Source organism: Microcaecilia unicolor, chromosome 7, assembly GCF_901765095.1.
Source record: "Microcaecilia unicolor chromosome 7, aMicUni1.1, whole genome shotgun sequence".
NCBI classification, from domain to species: Eukaryota; Metazoa; Chordata; class Amphibia; order Gymnophiona; family Siphonopidae; genus Microcaecilia; species Microcaecilia unicolor.
In genome coordinates, this window is record NC_044037.1 from 276,298,337 (window position 1) to 276,312,730 (window position 14,394).

Genomic DNA, 14,394 nt, shown 5'->3' on the forward strand with positions numbered 1-14,394 from the left:
CCCCTAAAACGCCTTTTTTTCCTGCTTTGTTTTAAATGCAGCAGAATTTTTGCATGCTATGAATTGACTCGCCTAGTTTGAGGTAACTAAATATCCACTAAAGCCTACATGCATAGGTCTCCACCCAGGCTTTGAAAATTTACCCTTAAATAAGTATACCCCCAAATTCTATATAGGTTACCCAAATTTGGGCATGCATCGCAGATTTGTGCACAAAGGAATTAGTCCATGAGCCCTAAACAATCAATAATTGATGTTGATTAGCACTCATTTGGGTTTGCGTGCGGATCTGTTCTGCGCCCTATTCTACAACACGCGAGTCTAAATTTTATAAGGGCAGGTCAGGGGTGTTCCCAGGAATTAGATGCAATGTTATACAACAGGGTCCTTCACACGCCCCCCAACTGCCACTAGTCGCATGCCAGAATTTGTACCAGGACGGGAGGTAGATATGCACAGGGACATAATCTAGTTCCCACCCCACCCCATCGCCGTCAAATTGCGACTGTTGCCTCACCATTCCCACAGATTTTTTTTTCTCATCTGCATAACTTAACCCACATTTAAAAGAACTTGTAAATTCAAACAAAACATAAAATGCGTCCTATAACTTGTTAAAATTTTAAATTTAGCATAAAAACCAATACATATTACTTTATTAAGGGGCCCTTTTACGACGACGCAGCAGAGCTACTGCGGCGTTGTCATGCGCCCATCTGGTACTACCACCGCCTTACCACAGGAGCCAGAGGCTTACCCAGTGGTAATCGGGCAGTGCCATGCACTGCCCAGTTACCACCTGGTTAGCATGGGAGCCCTTACTGCCTCCTAAATATAAGTACATAAGTAATGCCACACTGGGAAAAGACCAAGGGTCCATCGAGCCCAGCATCCTGTCCCCGACAGCAGCCAATCCAGGCCAAGGGCACCTGGCGAGCTTCCCAAACGTACAAACATTCTATGCATGTTATTCCTGGAATTGTGGATTTTTCCCAAGTCCATTTAGTAGTGGTTTATGGATTTGTCCTTTAGGAAACCGTCTAACCCCTTTTTAAACTCTGCCAAGCTAACCGCCTTCACCACGTGCTCTGGCAACGAATTCCAGAGTTTAATTATGCGTTGAGTGAAGAAAACTTTTCTCTGATTTGTTTTAAATTTACTACACGGATCACGTGATGGACTGAGAGAGAAGAAGACGTGTTTCTGATCTCTCCTGGGCTAACCCCCCCCCCACCCAACGCTAATTCCACCCGAAATCAACTGCAACAAATACCGAAGGCAGAGCGGACACGTTGTCTATGGACTCCTTTGTTGTCCGTGAAAGTAGGGTAATGCCGGGCAGGACGGTAAAGAAAGAACCAGAAAAACAACGCGGACACGGAGAAGGCAAGATGGCGGCGAGCCCCAAGCAGGAGGCCGCCTCAGTATTCAATGCCGCTCAACTGTCTCAACTTATGGAAGTAGTGCAGACCGCAATAGCTCCTCAGTTCGACAAATTAGCTGCCCAATTAGCAGGGATGGAAACAAGATTAGACGAGACAACTCGAAGAACCGGAGAACTGGAGATATGAGTGTCTGACATTGAAGATACGGAGGCCGCTAGAACGCTGGTAATAAAAGACCTACAAAACGAACTCAAGTCATTAACTCACCACATTGATGACTTAGAAAATAGGTCCCGAAGATCGAATCTCCGCCTAATTGGCATATCGGAATCAGTCCCAGAACGCACCCTTTCCTTTCAACTAGAGCGATGGTTAAAATCGGAATTCGCTCTCTCGGACAGTGCGGGGCCGCTTTGCCTTGAGAGGGCGCATCGCGTGGGGAGGCGAGGTGATGTGAACAGCAGGCCAAGAGCAGTAATTATCAAATGCCACAATTTCATCCACAAAGAGGAAATCTTGCGAGGGGCCCGACAAAAATGGGACAAGCTGATATTTGAGGGATCACCAATAAGGGTGTTTCAGGATTATTCCCTAGCAGTCCAAGAAAAGAGAAGAGCTTTTGGGCCCATTTGCAAGCACTTGGCAGATAACAAGCAACGTTTCAGGCTGTTATATCCAGCATTATTGAAGGTGCAAATTGAGGGGTCATGGAAAACTTTTACAACGCTGCAAGAGGCGCAACAAGGCCTAAAGTTCGACCCCACTATAGAGGCAAGGGCGAAATGACTGACCGGTAAAGAAAGGACTCTCAAGGAAATGCAGGACATGCAAAAATGTGGTAAAGTTTGATAAAATGTTTGGTTGTTGAACCGAAAGTTAATATAAATCTATGTTAAATTTACTACACTGTAATTTCATCGCATGCCCCCTAGTCCTAGTATTTTTGGAAAGCGTGAACAGATGCTTCACATCCACCTGTTCCACTCCACTCATTATTTTATATACCTCTATCATGTCTCCCCTCAGCCTTCTCTTCTCCAAGCTGAAAAGCCCTAGCCTCCTTAGTCTTTTTTCATAGGGAAGTCGTCCCATCCCCGCTATCATTTTCGTCGCCCTTCGCTGCACCTTTTCCAATTCTGCTATATGTTTCTTGAGATGCGGTGACCATAATTGAACATAATACTCAAGGTGCGGTCGCACCATGGAGCAGTAAGGGCTCCCCTCTCCCCCCCCCCCCCCCAGAATTGGCCACGCGGCAAGTGTGTACTTACCGCACATCCGTTTCCTTTTTTGTCTTTTACCCACTGCGGCAAAAGGGGCCTCGGCACACAGCAAATCCAAACGACGCTACCGCAGAGCACCTTTTACCACACCTTGGTAAAAGGAGCCCTAAATATGCAACATATTTTTTTCTTTTTTTTTTTTCTTTTTTAACTGAGGTGTTCGGTGTTTCAACTTTGAGATGAGGTATGCATGAGGGCGTAATCTGGCCCCCATCCCCTCCTGTCCCCATACATTTGATCGATCGTCTCCCATCCCCACAGTATGATAAATGCTTTGTCACCAACCCCACAGATTTCTGAGGGTTTCCCGTTGTCCCAATCCCCATGCACCCCTCTAAGGGGAGGTCCTGGAACAGGGAGCTCATCCGCTGGTGTGGAGTAAAGGGCTCTTTTCTCTGATATGCTGTCTGCTCTAGCTCTGAGGTGAGAAAGGGATGCCTACCAGGTGAATGCCGATGGAGCGAAGGAGAATGAATGCTTGGGGCCAACACAAAAGGTGGTAAATGTTGGGGGAGGCAGAGAGAGGTATGAATGCTTGGAGGAGGGGGCACAGTAAAGTGGTGCAGTATTAGGTATCGCATCTCCTCCTGTGGTGACATTCTGGGCTATGTCGGGGGAGGGAAGTAGAGTATACCATGGATCAAGTTGGCAGGCTTGGGGCGTTCTTTCCAGGAATTAAAGGGAAATTTATATTATGGAGATCAAGAGGAGACAAGGAAATACTAAACCTAGGATTAGGAGCATTGAGGACCCAGGATAGAAAAGGAGAGTGGATACCCCAAAGGGAGTAGACACCAAAGGAAGAAATCTACAAAAATTAGAAGACTGATCTAATGTTAGGCAGCTAAAATGTAACACCAAGAAGTTTAGTCATTCACAAATCCAAAGGAACTTTATGCAATAGAGGGTGAGAAGCTGATATGCAAAAACCAGGAGAGGGACTTTGGGTGATTGTTTTGCCATCTTGAGATCATCAGAAACTATCTGGCAAGGTAGTGGCCAAAGCCTGAAGGATATTAGACTGCATAGAGGCATAACCAGGAGAAGAAAGGCGGTGTTAATGCCCCTACACAAATCATTGGTGATGGCCTGCTTGGAGAATTGTATTCAGTTTTGGACACTGTATCTCGCTAAGGACATAAGACTTGAAGCAGTCCAAGCAAAAATGGTATGGTGTTTGTGCCAAGTAATGTATGAGAAGAGACTTGAAAATCTGAATGTGTATACCCTAGAGGAAAAGAGGGATAGGGGAGATTGAGATGTATTAATGTACAAAACACATCTGTTTCAGAGAACGGGAAATGGTAGAACTAGAGGACATGAATTGAGATTTGCAGGGTGGTAGACTTTTTCATAGACAGGGTGGTGGGTATCTGGAATGCCCTCCCTGGGGAGGGGGACAAAACTAGTGATGGAAATTAAAAATATATGGTATAAACATAGAGGGTTACACAGTGCTGTCACTGGATCTATGGTATACAGTTAAATTGAAAGACCACGCTAAAGAAGGGAAAAGACATCAAAAATAAAGCTAGACTCTCTATAGGGTCTTTGCTGAACTGGTCCCATTAGACCCTACCATAAGAGAGAAAGATGATTGGCCATGTACTGAAGGAGAGCGGAGAAGGAACTAAGAGCCCTAAATAAGGGGCAGAGTAATGGAGGGGTAAATAAGGTCCAGCATAGAACGAGAGAGGACTGTGTATTGGGAAATGGATAAATGACTCGGTAGTGAGGGGAGATAGAGTGGATGAGGGAGAGATGGGAAAAGGAAGACCAGGGATAGAGCGAGGATACTGAATAGTGGGGAAGGAGATAGTGAGAGGACTGGGCATTAGATGGCCAGACTGTAAAAGGCTTGTGATGAGGGGGAAGGGAACCTGGGGGTGGAGGGTGAGAGAGGAACCTGGATTCTGGAATAGGAAAAGGAATGGCGAAAAGAGAATAAGCAGGAAAAGAAAATCCAAGAGAGGAGAGAGATTGAAGAGAATATATTAAAATATTCCCTCGGAAGGGGGAACATAAATTGAAAAAAGAAGTGAAAAACAGAACAGAGAAATGGGAGAATGAGACACACTAAGACAGAGGATTTGAAATTTGGATGTAATTCATGGCTTTTTCAATTGTTGCTTAAGGCAAGTTACATTTAGATACAAGCCAGAGATAGGAAGATGCTATTGCCTGATAGTAAATATTAATAACTCATCAGTAAAATATCCTGGGGCACAGTTCAACATCTCTGACCTTGATGTGTCTCTCACTTCAGAATTTACATGTTGGGACTAGTTTGCATTTCTTGGTGAATTGTTTTACTTTTTCAGCATGTAATTAATTCCTTTTAAACAGGACATACCTGCCAGCCCCGAGGCTTTGTATTGGACCCAAAAATATTGTGTGGTAATAAAACTTTAAAGAATGCGCTTTAAGGTATATTATGAGAATAGATTTCTTATTGGGATAGTCCACTGAACTACTCTTACCTCCCCCCCCCCCCCCCCCCCCACGCACACACACACACACTCACTTTGAATGGGCTCCGTTGTCATTGCCACTCAGGAACTGCTAGTACAGCTTTATAAGAGGCCATTAGACAGATAATACACTTGGTCAAGTAATTGTGCCCAGATCTCCTGCCTAGGAGTAGGTACTCCACTCTGTGCTTTTCAATATCCATTTCAACTGCTTTCCTCAATGGTTCTTGTACCAACATTTGTCCAGAAGGCCTGTATCATATTCCAGGACAATCCCACTTCTCCACACATCCTCCAACACAGATTACTTCCCTTCCCATACATTTTGCAGATCTTCACTGGAGTCAGGGCCGTGCCGACACAGTAAGCGAGGTAAGCATGGCAGGAGGGCGCCATCCTCTGGGGGGTGCCCCGCCGCACCATGCTTACCTCGCCCTCTTCTCCCCAGATCCTTGTCCTTTTTTTTTTTTTGTTTAAATTTACCTCTCCGGCGCGTGGCAGCATAGCATTAGTGAGGAGGCGGTGCTCCCCCGCCCCGATGTGTCAGTCTCTTCCCTTCGCTCGGTTCCGCCTTCTTCTGACGTCAGAAATGACGTCAGAAGAAGGCGGGACACTGAGCGAAGGGAAGAAGACACCTCGGGGCAGGGGAGCGCCGCCTCCTCACTAACGCTATGCTGCCACGCGCCAGAGAGGTAAATTTAAACAAAAAAAAAAGGATCTGGGGAGAAGAGGGCGGGTAGTGTAGCGATCGTTTTCGGGGGGGGGGGGGGGCGCCGGCGGGGCCAACTGGGGGGGGGCGCCGGGGACCCTAGGCACGGCCCTGACTGGAGTTTTATGTTGGTCACTGCATTTAAATGCCTTTATATATATATATATATATATATATATATATATATATATATTCAGTTAGAAGTTGACCGAATATCGGTTTTGGTGCCAGCACTGGCTCCAAATCCTTTTTCTGCCCAGTTTCAGCCAAAAGGCTATGGCCATGGTTTTGGAGGAAACTGACCACGTGTTTTCGATGGTACCTGAAAATTGGTGCTTTGTGCTGTTTGTCTCCCTACCTTCCCCTCTCCACCGACCAGGAGTTACTTCCCCCCCTCCTCCCGCCCACGTAGAGATGCCCCCTTCAGGCCTCTCTTACAAACCCTGGTAGTCTAGGGGTATAGTCGGGGCAGGAGTAATCTCAAGGTGCTCCTGCCCATGCTGGCTGTGCTCTCAAAATGGCTGCCATGACCTCTAGTTGCAGTTTCGGTCAGCCTCTATATTCAGTGCAGCTGTCTCGATAGTGTGCAGTTCTGAATATACATGAACAGTGGTGACCACCACTGGTTCTACAGACAACAACAATATTCGGCCACTACCCAAATAGGTCAGCAAAAAAGCAGTCCTAGCTTGTATCTAACTTTTTATCCATATAGCTGTGTGGAGAGGAGCTGAATATTGGCCGACACCAGCCAGACCTATCAGAATAGTGCCAAAGCGGTATGTAAGAATATTCAGTGCGCTATCCAGGTAGTACCTCTGAGTATTGGCGAATAAGGCACTTATCCACATGGGGAAAAATCAGTTCCCCTTTGTAAAAGGGGGGAAATTCAGTCCCCTTGTTGCACGCCAAAAACTGGCCTGCGGTAGTGTGGATGTATTTTGGCATGCTCTGCACCCTTATTGTACCATGTCTGGGGGAAAAAAAGGATTATTTTAATGGGCCGGAAAATGGACACGCGGCAAAATGAAAAACTGCGCATGTTCGTTTTTGGCCTGAGACCTTACCGTCACCCGTTGCCTTAGCAGTAAGGTCTCGTGTGCTACCCGGGCAGTAAGCATGCAGCGCGGGCCAACTGCTGTTTATCAACGGGTAGGCACCCCGCGGTAGAAAATAGAAAATATTTTCTACTGTGTGTTTTTGGCACATGCCAAATTACCACCCGGGACACGCGGTAATGCCGATTTGGCGTGTACTGGACACACGTAGGCCGTTACGTATCTTTGTAAAAGGACCCCAATGTGTGCTAAGCATGAATTCTATAAAGGCAGTTCTGTGTGAAACTGTCTTTATACAACAAAACACTTGCTTAAGTCATTTTCAGGCGCAGGCATGTACGCCTGCCAAAGGCTGGTGTAAATTCTCACGCCTAACTATTGTCAGGTGCGGAAATGGAAGTATTCTTTAACTCCGTGCCTGTATCCTAGGAACACCCCCCATGACCCGCCCATGCCCCTCTCTTGACCACACCCCTTTGGAATTGCATGCAAGATGAATTAGGCGAGCAGATTATAGAATAGAGTCGCAGAGCAGATATACACATAACCAGTAATTACTGCTAATTAGAACTTGTTAAGGCTGATTAGGGATATGTAATCCCCCATTATAATGGGGATTACTAAACTGATGAGAAACCCCTCCCTAGAGTCACGGGGGGGGGGAGGGGGGAAGTGGTTGGAAAGGGAGAATGAGAAGCCCAGCCCCAAGGGGAGTGTTTGTGGGGAAAGTGCTGAGGGAAATATTTCTGGTTAGTGAATGACAGGGGTGAAGTTTGGAGTAAGAAAAAAAAAAAGTTGTGCAGAACACAAGGTTTTTGGTTGCATCTACCCCGCCAGGACCTTTGAGGAGAAAGGGGTGTCCTGGATGGGCTCAATAAACTAAGGCTGGACTAAGTGAAGGTTTCTGCCAGTACAAGCATTAACTGGGAAGTGGAGGAGTGCTCCAGGGGGGAAGCGGTGAAACAGGGAAGGAACCTGTTCAGAGCCAAAGACAGTATCCCTGAGAGGTACACCTTTGGGAGTGAGTGGACAGACGGGGAGGTCTGATCTACAACGGAGATCGCTTGCTACATCAGTTCTACTGACACAGCGCTATGTTATTCACCCAAAAAGGGTGGGTAATGGACAGGAGAAATTGTAAATATTATATAGCATAGGATTTACAAATGGACTATTGAATTCACACCAAAGGTCTTGAAACTGGCACTTAATCTCAACTAGAACAAGTTTAACTGTTTGGATACAGTTTGATGTGTTGACACTGAAATACCTGTTTGACTCCAGAATATATGAAGTCTGGATGTACTGCGTGTTGCAGTATTAAAGTTCCCATTTGTTTTCATAAAAAACCTGGACTGGAGTCTTTCTTTGTGTGAGGGTGAAGGTCATTGACTCCCAGCCTACCAAAGAAAGTAGGAGTAAAGAAGTAAAGCCCAGCTTAGTACCCTAGGGCCTACCGGAGTAAGTCTGGCCTGCGCCCAGCTCAGTGAGTGAGACATTTAAAAAAAACTTTGTTTTGTGGCCCTGGTCTCTGCTACTGACCCAAGAGGAGCTAGCTGGCACCTGAACTTTGATACTGAGACCAGGGTTACAGATAGTTATTGCCAATTAGTTTATGCATGTAACTGTGACCCTATTCAATAACTGCACACCCAATTGCGTACCTAATTTTGGGTGCCATTTATAGAATTTGGGGTGTAGAGCAGAGGTGTATCTGAAATGCGGCGGTAGGGGGGGGCCAAGGCCAGAGTCAGGGGGCACATTATAGCCCGCGCCGTTGCCCCCCCCCCCCCCCCCCGGCCACCACTGCCGTCCCCCGCCGTCACCTACCTTTGCTGGTGGGGGACCCCAACCCCCGCCAGCCGAGGTCCGCTTCCTCCTGCCGCTGCCTTTAAAAATATTCCTTTGGCTGGCGGGGGACCCCCAACCCCCGCCAGCTGAGCCGAGGTCTTTTTCGTCCTCCGGAGTCCGTGCTGTTCAAAGCTGCTCCTTTCGGAGTCTGACGTCGCTGCACGTGCACCGCGCAGCGACATCAGACTCCGAAAGGAGCAGCTTTGACGTGCAGCGACGTCAGACTCCTAAAGGAGCAGCTTTGAACAGCACGGATTCCGGAGGATGAAAAAGAACTTTAAAAGACCTCGGCTCGGCTGGCGGAGGTTGGGGTCCCCCGCCAGCCGAAGGAATATCTTTAAAGGCAGCGGCAGGAGGAAGCGGACCTCGGCTGGCAGGGGTTGGGGTCCCCTGCCAGCAAAGGTAGGTGATGGCGGCAGGGGGGTCCAGTGCGAAATCTGCGGGGGCCCAGGCCCCCGTGTCCCCACGCAGATATGCCCCTGGTGTAGTGGCTGCCATCATACACATAAGTGCTTTTCAGTGTCTCATCCCCAGTGTGCTTATTTAAATGCTGGACTCTAATTTGCTTACATCTTAGAACAATAAATATATCAGCAGTTGCACTACAGATGCCCTGGGATTTATTGCCCATCTTGTGTTCTTGCTGTCTGCCCAATAAACTGTAGAAGGCAATAATATGAAACTGCTTTTTCTGCTAATGGATGTCCAGAAATAGATGTGTAACCACAGCTTTCCATTCATCCTGCCAGCCAACGGGAATGCAGAAGGGATCAAGCTACAATCGACTTCTTTCTTAGCAATGGTAATAATGTTTTGAAAAATGAACAGGGTACGGCAACCAGCAGTATGTGTTACACTCTTGCTAACAAGGGTGGCCCAAGGCAATCGGCTGCCTGAGTCGAGGGATGACATGCGCCCCCCGGCATCCCGTCCCCACCACCTCAGAGCTACAGTCAAGGGAGTAAGGCGGTTGGGAATGATAGAAAACTACAAAACTGACAGGAGCCGAGCAATTAAGTTTGTTACAAAATCATGAAAATTCACAACCTGTATATATTTAAAGTACATATAAAACCAAAGTGGAACAGCCTAATGGAGTCAAACCACGCACGAAAGAAAAATGTCTCATTCATTCCATCAAGGTTGAAGCTTCTTGTACTGGCGGCGGCCAGGACCTAGCTGCACACCTCCAAAGCTTGGAGCGAGGAGCGCAAGTACTTGCAGAGAATAGAGAGTACAATTATTCACGGAGCATTCCCAGATCGAAGCCACTCATCTCCTGTAAATCTCTAATACACGAAGGGAGCTGATTCCAAAGTTCCGGTCCTACAATATTAAAAATTGAGTGCCGAAATTCCTCCAGCCTAATACCCTGAAAAGTGGGTGCTTCTAGAACGGCAGAATTCATGGAACGTAACAATCTCTTTGGCTGATAAAACACACAGTTTGGCAGTCAAAAAATAGTAGAAATCTTAACATGGAACCCTTTAAAAATCAGGTACAGGATCTTGAATCGCATGCTATATTTTGTCGCTTATGCCCGATTACCGCCGGGTACACCCTGGTGTTACAAAAATTTAAATATATTTTTGTAACGCTGAATATGACGGCGCGCTGGGGGTGGAAAGTACCGCCAGGCTGCTGTGTTAGCCCAGCTATACTTCCTGTTTAGTGAGTGGTAAGCCCGCTTTGGGCTTACTGCCGCTTTGTAAAAGGGATCCATAGGCAGTGGCGTTCCTAGGGGGGCGGACACCCGGGGTGGCACCCCGCCCTCCCCCCTCGGGTGCATGCCGCCGGGGGGGGTGCCGCAGCGCGCGCCTGCTGCGAGTTTACTAACTTTGCTCGTTTGCTGCAGCTCCCTCTGCCCCGGAACAGGAAGTAACCTGTTCCGGGGCAGAGGGAGCTGCAGCGAACGAGAGAAGTTAGCGAACTCTCACAGCAGGCGCGCGCCACGGCACCCCCCAGCGGCATGCACCCGGGGCGAACCGCCCCCACCGCCCCCCCCCCCTTGGTACGCCACTGTCCATAGGTAAGATAGAGTAACAGGGTAAGAAAATAAGGGGATTAATTTAAAGAAAGTTGCAAATGAGGTCAGACAGGTGTTTGAACATTATCTTAGCTAGGGTAGGAGTGGGTAAACATGTCCTGCTATATGTGCAGCCAGTGTCATTTAGTTCTTCTGTTAAAGGTATGGTTGAAGAGCCAAACTTTCAGCTGCTTCCTGAAATATAGATATAATAAAATAAATACCATCAAAACCATCACCAACCACCTAGCCTTCAGGAAATCACTAAAGACCACGTTATTTGGAAACGCTTATCCCACGGTCTCTGCATGTGTCTCCACTGTTGGATGCGCATCAATCTAGAGACAATTTTGGACACATTCCCCTTCTCTCCTCTCTCCTGGTTTCCCTACTCCTTCCATCCCTTTCTCCCCATTATCTCTTGTGTAGGTTTTTCTGCTGTGTTAGCTTCATTTTACTGCATTGGCGTCTGCCTCTGTGGTGCGCTGAAAGCCACATTGAGCCTGACACTGTTGGGAAACTGTGGGGTACAAATGAGATAATAAATAAAATTAATATACATAAACTGTAAAACGTGCGTGCAAGATTATAGAATTAGGGGGATTGGGGTGATTTTGTATAAAGTCATTGTCGCAAATGCCCTCTTATAAAATACCAACCTGTGTAAAAAGACGGGCTGTGACACGATGGCATGTACAGAGAGGAGGAGATGCATACACATAGATTACAAAATACAGTAATCTATATGCAGATATTACCCCACCCCAGGGCAAGGGTAGCGTTTGCACCTGAAATGTAGCTGTGATTTCTGCCACTCAGACTCGTGTTTTATAAAGATAAACTAGTAAAAGAGGCCCGTTTCTGGGCGAAATGAAACGGGCGCTAGCAAGGGGATTGGAGAGAAACGTTTCGAGTGTGCGCACTCACTGCAGCCCCTTTCCACCCCTACGGAGGTCGTCAGTACCGCTGCTCCCCCCCTGTTTGCATGGCGACGCACATAACATACCAGGGCAAACAGGATCCGCACGTTTTGTTCCGTGGCATTTTGGAAGGTCGTGTCGGGCGCCATTTGTGTATCGCCAGTGCACTGGGAGGTGATTGTCAGGCAGGGCCAGGGGTTGCGTTCCTGTTGTTCATGTGGAAACGGCTGTGGGCGCGACGTCACGGATCAAGCGAAATGGCTCCGCCCCGGACGTCACGACGTTTGACTCGAGGACGTGACAGACAGACAGACAGGGTGAGTGGAGAGGCTTCACCACCATGAATCCACGAACCCTTCACCGAAGTTGTATGATCTTGGGGCCTCAATGGAACGTTCAGGTAGCGAATTATGTCTGGAAGGGGCGTGGCTGAGGGCGGGTGTATGAGTGACAGTGAGAGTGAGTGGTGCTGACAGGGTGCAACAGTACAGGGCTTCAGTGTTTCCCTGCCACACTGTGAGCTTCAGAATTGGAGGTGAGAATTATTAATATAGGTATGCACCTACTTGTCATTATTAAGCTGATTTAAAATAGGTGCCCTATTAAAACGTTACCCTAATTATGTGTAGGTTAGTTGTGGAACCCCTTCATTTTTAATCCACAGCTCATTCACTTGGGGGAGTTGCCTGTTTTTGCAGCGAGGTGGAAGATTTTTTTTTTTTAATCAGTTGTTTTTCTCTGTTGGAGTATTTTGTTTACACTGATCGTTTTTTTCTTCTTAGTCTCTGACACCAGTGATGATAATGGGACTCCCTGTAAGACAGAGATTGTCTAATAGGCGTTCTGTTGTCCTCTATTGGAAGCTTCAGTAGCATACCAAGGGCAGGGTGGTGGGGGGCAGTTTTCCCCAGGTGCAGGCAGCAAGAGGGTGCACGGAGCGCACGTGGCTGTCAGCTCAGCTGGTCCCTTGCTCCCTCCCACTTCCTATTCCGGGGCAGGGGACCAGTGGAGCCAACAGCCGCACGAGTGCTCCGTGTACCCCCTTGTTCAGAGGAAGGATGGTGGGGGTGTGACACACTTTGGGGGGGGGGGTGATGTGCTTCAGGAGGAATCTGCCCGCAACCTCGGTGTCATCTTCGACTGCTCCCTCTCCTTTTCTGCGCATATCCAGCAGATAGCCAAGACCTGTCGCTTCTTCCTCTATAACATTAGCAAAATTCGCCCTTTCCTCTCTGAGCACACCACCCGAACTCTCATCCACTCTCTCATTACCTCCCGCCTTGACTACTGCAACCTACTCCTGACCGGTCTCCCACGTAGCCATCTATCCCCCCTTCAGTCCATCCAGAACTCTGCCGCACGTCTTATCTTCCGCCTTAACCGATATACTCATATCACCCCTCTTCTCAAGTCACTCCACTGGCTCCCAATCAGATACCGCATACAGTTCAAGCTTCTGTTACTCACCTACAAATGCACTCGATCTGCGGCCCCTCCGTACCTCTCTACCCTCATCTCCCCTTACGTCCCTACCCGTAACCTCCGCTCTCAAGACAAATCCCTCCTTTCAGTACCCTTCTCCACTACCTCCAATTCCAGGCTCCGCCCCTTCTGTCTCTCCTCACCCCATGCTTGGAACAAACTCCCTGAGCCCATACGCCGTGCCCCCTCCCTACCTATCTTCAAATCAATGCTCAAAGCCCACCTCTTCAATGTCGCCTTCGGCACCTAATCACTACACCTCTTCTCAGGAAAACTTAACTACCCCAACTTGACATTTCGTCCTTTAGATTGTAAGCTCTTCCGAGCAGGGACTGTCCTTAATTGTTAATTTGTACAGCACTGCGTAACCCTAGTAGCGCTCTAGAAATGTTAAGTAGTAGTAGTAGTAGGAGGAGGCTGACATGCCTGGGGGGGGCGCAGCAGCAACCCACCTTGGGTGGGAAGCAAGCTAGGTACACCAATGGGGAGCTTTGAGGTGTAATTTATTTAATAAGTTATATTATACAGGACCCCTAAGGGAACTGTGTTCTGGAAAATTCTACAATCCTTATTTTTTTTTTGTTAGTTATTGTATTTTGGCTTGTTTCTCCTACTATTTGTGGTTATCTTGTGTACATGCAGTGAAACAGACTAATGATTTCAAATCTGTATTTTTTAAAAAATCAGAATATGACAAATGTACAAGAGTGTGAAGACTCTTCAAGACTTTGCATGTATAGAAAAGGTGGGATATTTAAGTTATGATGTCCGATTTATGTATTTTACAGGCTTGTTCTGGGAGGAGTGTTGGTGCGTTTAATCATTAAAATGTTGGGGGAAGGGGTGCAAGACTGACGGTTGCCTAGTGCCTAATACCCACTTTTCTCAATTGCTTTGGTAACCGTTGCTAATCCCAGTGGCAAGATTTTCAGGAGTAAAAAGGATCTGTGATCTAGAAGGAGCTTATCAAACACACACTATGGGCAAGCTAAACAGAATTTTTTTTATTTATTTTTGTTACATTTGTACCCCGCACTTTCCCACTCATGGCAGGCTCAATGCGGCTTACAGGGGGCAATGGAGGCCACTCCTCCACTGTTGCTACTATTTGAGATTCTACATGGAATGTTGCTATTCCAACATTCCATGTAGAAGTCGGCCCTTGCAGATCACCAATGTGGCCGCGCAGGCTTCTGCTTCTGTGAGTCT

The 14,394-nt window shown here is 47.5% G+C and overlaps 1 protein-coding gene across 3 annotated transcripts in view; it reads left to right on the forward strand.

Moving 5' to 3' along the window:
• The window catches only part of STEAP3 (STEAP3 metalloreductase), a 130,656-nt gene that overhangs the window by 52,655 nt on the left and 63,607 nt on the right, over positions 1 to 14,394 (forward strand). The window lies entirely within an intron of this gene.